This window comes from Balaenoptera ricei, chromosome 12 (assembly GCF_028023285.1).
Source record: "Balaenoptera ricei isolate mBalRic1 chromosome 12, mBalRic1.hap2, whole genome shotgun sequence".
Classification (NCBI taxonomy): domain Eukaryota; kingdom Metazoa; phylum Chordata; class Mammalia; order Artiodactyla; family Balaenopteridae; genus Balaenoptera; species Balaenoptera ricei.
Window position 1 is genome coordinate 204545 of NC_082650.1, and position 7761 is coordinate 212305.

At 48.7% G+C, this 7761-nt stretch overlaps 1 protein-coding gene across 10 annotated transcripts in view; it reads right to left on the bottom strand.

The window, feature by feature from the left end:
* Nucleotides 1-7502, bottom strand: part of FAM120B (family with sequence similarity 120 member B) — a 116062-nt gene extending 108560 nt beyond the window's left edge. For all 10 annotated transcript variants that reach the window (XR_009506093.1, XR_009506095.1, XR_009506094.1 and 7 more), the window contains exon 1: nucleotides 7425-7502. The gene's annotated coding sequence lies outside the window, so the exon portion shown is untranslated. The remainder of the gene's footprint in view (nucleotides 1-7424) is intronic.
* Between the last annotated feature and the right edge of the window lie 259 nt (nucleotides 7503-7761).

The following is a 7761-nucleotide window of genomic DNA, read 5'->3' on the forward strand; positions in this document are numbered from 1 at the left end:
TGGGTTAATGTCCTACAGAAATAGAACCATAACCTTTGGATAGATCTTTATCAGACAGAAATAATGTCTCTACACGACAAAAATCTACAAGTTAACATGTAACATCACAGTGTTTGAGCTCTCATGAAGAGTAAACAGCAAAGTAAAACAGAGAGGGACCTTCTGTTAGAAAACTGAATAATCTTGGAAGGATCTCTTGGACAATGTCCCAGGATTCAGTGAAGAACATACAGTCCTCTTTTTCCGTTGCTTCGTGTCTGAGTCTTGGACAATTGTTCTCTCAGTGGTAACCTGCTGCCTGGGCCTGGGCCCTCTCATGAGGCCCCTCACACCTTGAAGTGGAGGGTCTGAAGTCTGCTCTCTCCTCTCCTCCCCCTTAGCCCCAGCTAAAAAGAGGAACTTACAGGGACCCTTTCAACACAGCAGGGTAAGAACAGGGACTGAAAATTCAGAGATGAAAACGTGTCCCAGGCCAGCACACGATACACAGCAACTGCCCAGTGTTTGCTGGAATTCACGAATGCACAGCCAGGGCAGCGGTTCACCGAGGGTGGTCCCGGGGGGGCTGCACCCAGGCTGGTCTCCCTGCGTCAGAGGCCTCCACACGGGACTCGCAGAACTACTGGCCAACACGCTCTCCTTGACCAAACTTAGGCTCCTGGGCCCTCTTCTCGACAGGCCTCCACCTTGAGCTGCAAGGTCATCCTTACCAATTTCAGCCAGATTCCTGCTGAGTCAGCTTGAGCAACCCCCCCCCCCCTTGACACGTGACCCTCCCCAAGATCGGGTCTAGCTGCTCCCCCGCCCTCCGGTCCCACTGGCCCTCCCTCTGCTGCAGGCTCTCAATCCCCCGGTGTCTGTGCTGTGTTCGAACTTGAGCCCGCCTCTCTCCCCACTCAAGTCTTGAAGAGAGTCCTTCTCACTGTCTTAACAAGTGTCAGAGGGATGTTTTAACGCTAACTCCAACCTCAATAAAGTTTATTCAAAGTAGAAATGGAAAGCCCACAGCCGTCACGACTCCAGACTCAGGGTGCCCTCCCTGGAGGACCCTCTGGACCACAGTCTGGCCATGACCACTGACGCCAACATTCAGAAAACCGTGCGTGGCAGATGGAGTTGGGAGCTCAACCCCTCCTGGCTGCGTCCTAGGGAAAAAGACAGAACACTGGGCAGCACAGCACTGCTGACAGAAGGGAAGGCTCTACAACAAAACTGAGCTCAGTTGAAATTCTAACCTCCACGCACTAGCAGTGAATCTTGGAGCAAGTTACTTCATTCTTCTTATATGCAAAATGAGGTTTATAAGACTCAATTGTTGTGATGCAATTTTATTTATATCATAAATTTGGTCATCAAACATTTTTCATTAGTTGCTAAAGTTTAGTGAAATAAGCCCAGCACAAGTCAAAATTATTAAATTATCTCAAAATTTAAAACAAAGCCATATAAATTTTAGTCAGGCTTTACTGTATTTATGATTTTTACTACCTATATTACTTTTTAATATCAGGAACGTACTTATTTATAAAATTTTTTTTTCTGATTAAAAAAGTAGCCATGAAAAAAAAAGTCGCCATGTTCTTTGCAGAAATTAAGGACAGCACAAAAAGAAAAAAAACTACCCATAATCTCATCTTCCAAGGATGACTACAACAAACATTTGAGTACGTATTTCTAGTTTTTTAAATTATTCATTGTTACTAAAAATTGGGATCATGCTTTTCTATGATCTACTTCTGTGTCTTAGTTTATTATGAATATATTGCCAAGTCATAACGTTAACCTTCTCCTGCAGTGTCACTTTTAATGGATGCACCATGTAGACATAATAGGAGTTATTTAACCCTACTGTTGAACATTCATTTCCAATGCTGCATGCCATAAATAAGAACGTCAATCACATCAGTGAATACACATCTCTGAACACACTATCTCTGATCATTTCCTTGGGATTAATCTTAGATGTGAAACTGCTGAGTCAACGCAAAAGCACATATTGGTCATTTTTCCCCAACTGTAGCTGTAACTCATTCACACTTACTCCTCCTCAGTGACACCAGGTAACTTTATTTAGACATAAATCGGGTTTATTCATTCAGCAACTACCTTTGTCATCGCTACAGCAGACGTGGAGCTATGACTAAGACAGATTAGGGTCCCTGCCTTCTGGCAGCTTATGCTCCAGCAGGAAAACCTCCAACAAGCAATGATCACTTGGGTATTACTATAGGGCAGAGAAAAGCAGAGAGCGTGTGTAATATTCAGCAGGAAGACCCAACCCAGACCTGGGATCCGAGACGGCCCTCCCGAGGAAGGGCACGCCAAGCGGCCCTGACATGAGGCAGAAGAGCCGGCAGGCACAGCCAGAGGGAGGGGGAGAGCAGGCGGACGGGGGGCGTGAGCGAGAGGAATAAGGGATGAATCTTTTTTAAGTCCATAAGGTGTCTTTTTTATTATTAAATCAGTGTTTCTAAGGTGCTTAAAATATCTGTTCTATTAGGTAGTTTAACCTGCAACTTTATTTACTGTATCATAAATGTGTTCTTCAACATGGAAAATGGGGGAAAAAAAAACAAAAACAAAACCCCTCAGTCTGGCCAGAACCTCTGCAGTAAGGGAAGAAGTCTGGAGAGATGAAGAGGCGCAGCGACCAGTCTCCACAGCCGCACGCACGTGTACACTGCATCCTAATGGAAAGCAGATGCTGCTCAGGGCTCTTAAGCAAGCGCTTTTTAGAAGCACTGCCCTGCCTGTGCTGCGGAGGAGGGAGAGAGGCAGGCCGGACTGGAGAAAACCAGCTACCCCGGGCACCGCCCAGCACCCTCCCTCACGTGGATGTGGAAGAACCCCAACACTGCAGGGAGGCAGAGCCCTGTTTCCTGCTGCAAAATACAAAGGAGGGTACAGAGAGGCTCTTCTGCTCCTCCACCCCCCCCCCCCATACACCAAAGATCTAGCAGCTGTGGGCACAGCAACGAGCAAGACAAAGTCCCTAAGACATGCACCTTGAAAGAGGGAGCAAAGGCTCAGGGTCCGTCAGGAAAGAAGCAAGCCTGGGGGTGCGCAAACACATGTCAAAACGCACCAAGCCGTACACTTTAAATACGTGCAGCTTATTCTACAAGCCCCACGGCAGACACCCCTCTCGTCCCGCTGGCACGCTATCAAGTTTTGTTCAGACGTCACTGTGGGGCGCGCCCGCCAGCGACGAAGGTTAGGAATGGCGGCCGCCGGCAGGGTGTGCTGCTCAGTCACCTGCCTGAGGGCACAAACAGCAACGGCAAGGCCGGGATTTGGATCCACCTGCCCCCGAAGCCGGTTCCTCTCACCAGGGGAGCCCCCACCCCAACACTGCACTGCAGAGCGATCTGGCGGCCGGCACGCGCGGAACACCAACTCGCGTGGCAGAGTCAGCCTGCGGGGCACGCGCTTAGCCCAGGGCGCTCCTTTCTGAAGGTCCTCCCAGCCCCGGGGGCCCAACAGAACATCTGCACTGAAGGAGCAACCCAGAAGGCTGGACCCTGGGCCTTTCCCCACCCGACTGCAGCGCTACAAAACCCCTTCAAGTCAACGAACATAGAAAAGGAAAATGTCTGCCACCTACCAAAACTTACGCCTCATGTATCCAGAATTTAGGATAAGACTCCAATAAAAATTTTAAAATTCACAAGTAAAACTGAAATAATTTATTCATAAACGACTTCTCAGGCTCTGATTTATCATCTATAAATTCTTCTTCTCCATAGTTCTAACAATTAGCTCCTAAGTCCACAGTAGAGAAAAGTATGGAAAGGGCATTTGCAGGCATGCACATAGTGACAAGGGTCAGAGCCTCTAACAGCTGACCTGGGGAAAGCAAAGGGACAGAAAAACTGAAAGCGGCCGAAAGACATAAAAACTCCAAACAAATAACAGGGAGAACAGTTGTATGTGCCTCAACGAGCCCGAACACCGTTTGCATCACAAATTTTATGTTTAAAATGTTGACTTGAGATCATATCACAGGGGTTAGGGAAAGTTCATATCACATTTAGCACACTCTATTAAGAAAGTAGGGAATGGCTCCAGCGGTTAGGACTGTGCGCTTCCACTGCAGGGGGCCTGGGGTAAGATCCCGCAAGCTGTTGTGGTGTGGCCAAAAAAAAAAAAAAAAATTTTTTTTTTAATTTAAAAATAAAAAATTTTTTTTAATTTAAAAAATGTTTTTAAAAATTTAAAAAAAATTTAAAAAGCAGGGAAATACTCTATTTTAGAAAGATTTCCATCCTAAATGTGAAATTTTGGTGCTTAATGGGCAAAAATCCAAAACTGAACTATCCAGCAAACTCTGCTGTTCAAAGACTTACTGTCCCCTTGTCCTGGTTGCCAACCGCTTTATTATAAATGACTTACAGTAACTTACACGAATCTGTACTGAGTTGATTCTTCGGGCTCAAGAACTGATGGGGAAAGCATCCATCTCGGCTGTGTACTTTCTACAGCCTAGCATGCACACGGGCGTGCAGCTGGACAGGTATGGGGAAGTATAAACTCGGTCCACGCTGTAGTAAGCATTCGACAGTAAGAGCTGACTTAAATGGACTCCTCCTTCTCTGGACCATACGTTTTTATAAGGAAAAGAGTGCTTAGGACCTGGCTTTTTTAGCTAGCAATGGCCCTGATTTACTGGCTGACTGAAGACAAATCACTGACTCTCTTTGTACATCACTGATTTCCTTATTTGTAGAAATAAGATAATGATTTACCTCTCAATTTGGCAGATTTTAAACTACTACTATAAAATCCTTTAGAAGTATCTTATTATATTTATATAAATAATTTAAACCTTAAATAACATGTTTTAACTCTGAAGACTTTTCCAACAGAACACCTTGTAAAGAAACAGAAATTTGCTTCTAAAAGCAAATGAAAATGTAAAAGTTATTCACACTTATTATAAAGCTCTATAAAAGTAACTGATAGCATAAGGGTTGCCTCACTTTCAAACTAATAAAATAAGGATGCGATTAATTCCTCTGAATGAAGTTCCAGTGTATGATTCTAGTTTCCACACAGATAAGAGTTGCTTTTATGATCTCAATTAAGTGGACTTCCCTTCTTACTTTCAACCTTTTCTTGAAAGAGATGGCAACCCAGCACACAAGCAAATCAAATACATGCACTGCTGTGAAGATTCTGCCCACAGTGCTAAGTTGCCAATCTGACACCTCTCTTCCTGACCCAAGAGCAAACCAAAGCCAGGTTACAGCAGGAATTTGACCAGTTCCATTCATTCATATTTTCTCTCTAAGCCTCAATAAGAGGCACACACAAGGAGGACTAGGAGGTGGGGAGGGGAAAGTCTGAAGGACAAGAACACAAGAACCAAGACAGCAGGATATGACTAATGGCCAGTTTCGTAGGGATCCAAGTACTGTAGGGCCTGAAACATATAATTTGAGGTCCCTCTTCTAAAAAAGAATACACTATTATGGGACTTCCCTGGTGGCGCAGTGGTTAAGAATTCGCTTGCCAATGCAGGGGACATGGGTTTGATCCCTGGTCCGGGAAGATCCCACATGCTGCAGAGCAACAAAGCCCATGAGCCACAACTATTGAGCCTGCGCTCTAGAGTCCGCGAGCCACAACTACTGAAGCCCGCACGCCTAGAGCCCGTGCTCCGCAACAAGAGAAGCCACTGCAGTGAGAAGCCCGCGCACCGCAACAAAGAGTAGCCCCCGCTCGCCGCAACTAGAGAAAGCTTGCGCACAGCAACGAAGACCCAACACAGCCAAAAATAAATAAATTTTTAAAAATAAATAAATAAAAATAAAAAATACAAAATTATAAACACAAGACCACTGAGGTCCTTCCCAGTGCCTTGGAAGGGGCCTGTGAAAGCGAGGACCCTGAAGCCTGAACTTCATTAGCTTTACAGTAAACCTGCCCCATAAATGACACTGATTCAGGCTCAGGGAGTAGGGAGAACCTCAGAATAGTAAAAACTGTAAGTGACCTCCACCAACACCTACTGCGGTCTTCTCAGTTCACAGACGAGAAAACTGAGGGCCAGAAGTGATTAGAGATTTCCATGTCTGGAAGATAGACATGCCTGTTGGAAATTACACAAAGAAACTGGGAGGTAAGGTGGTCAGGAAACGGTATGTGTGGAGATGAGTAGTGTGCGACCTGACACAGCCAAGGTGTTCTCACTGCTTTCCTTGAACACAACCTATAAGGAATGCACCACTGCAGTCCTGGGAGGGAGAGACGGCCAGGTTGGGGGAAAACCCCTACGGCAGAGCTTAGAGATGGCAGAGATGCGGTGATGGGGAAATCGACACATAGAGAATGTGTGAAGGCTGTGATGGTGCAGGAGTGGTAGCTCCTAACAGAAAGGCCCAAACGTGGGCAGGCCACAGAGCACATGAGGATGGGAGGCCACGATTCAGAAATGACAGAGATGGAGGACAAAACAGGAGGAGGACACCAGACACGGAGGAACCAGAGCGTAATACATTTGGGAGGCGACAGGTGAAAAACCTGATGCTGCAGACCTGTCCCCATTCTGTGGTTCTCATTCTCTGCATCACCTACTCAAGCGCTCAAGCCAAAAATGTGGAAGTCACTGGAAATACCACGGCCTCACTTTTTCCCCATCAAACTCACCTCCAAGTTCTCCCCACTACCATTTCCAGGTTTTCATTCCTAAAACTTCTTCCTTAAATGGCTGCAAAAGCCCTCTTATCACATGCAGTCACCCAGCACCACCATCCCTACGCCTGCCAGATGACTCTTTTAACACTACGATCCGATCACATCACTTCCCTGTTCCCAATTCCCCTGAGTTTCCTGCCATCCCCAGCTCTAGCACCCTGTCTCTCCCAGAATATGTCAGGCAGTCTCAAACCTGCAGGTCTTGAGCATTCTGCTCCCTCTGAAGGAATGAATGGCTTCTTGCCCCTCAGCACCTCCCAACTCCCACTTATTCGAAACTAAACTGGAATCCCCCCCCCGTATAGAAACTTCTGGCCCCTCCTTGGCCGACATGGACAAATCATCCTCTCAGCCACCTAGGCGTCATCCCGCCAGCCTTTATTCCCCGGAGGGCATGGTGCTTGCTGGGTGCCACGGTCCCGGCTCAGAACAGCCGGGTCACTGGGGAAGGCGCCCAAGTTCGGAGACGCCAAGTGCAAAGGTCAGAGGACGCCTCCCTACGGCCAACAGGGACCACACGGCGACCCGGAACTGCACACCTCTTTCCGGGGAGGAGTCGGGCCAAAGCGGCACCGGGAAGAGCAGGCAGGGCGCACGGCTGTGGGGACATGCGGTGAGGGAGACGCGGCCCAGGGACCGCGACGGCGCAGAACCACGAGCGCAGCCGCCGCGCCGACGCGACGGCCGAGAGCGGCCCAGACGCGCTGGCCCCGCAGGCCCGGCCCTACCTAGAGATGCGCCAGCACAGCCGGAGACGCGCCCGCACAAACCTCGGCCCGTCGCAGCCGCCGCGCACTTCCGCTTCCGCTCGGGCGTTTCCGCCCGAGAGACCGCCCCGCCCGCTCGGTGGGCGGGGCCTGCGCGGCCGGGCCCCACAGGCGCCGGGGAGCGAGATGCGCAGGCGTAGCGCCCGTTGCCTCGGAAACCGCGCGGTGCGTGGAGGTCGGGGTCACGCCTCGCTCGGCTGCCGCTGGCTCACCCGCTGGCGCTTTGGGCCACTGGTGGTGCGGACACGCGAGCCTGGGCCTTGACGCCGCAGTTTGGCGGATGAGCGCCGGGAGGGCG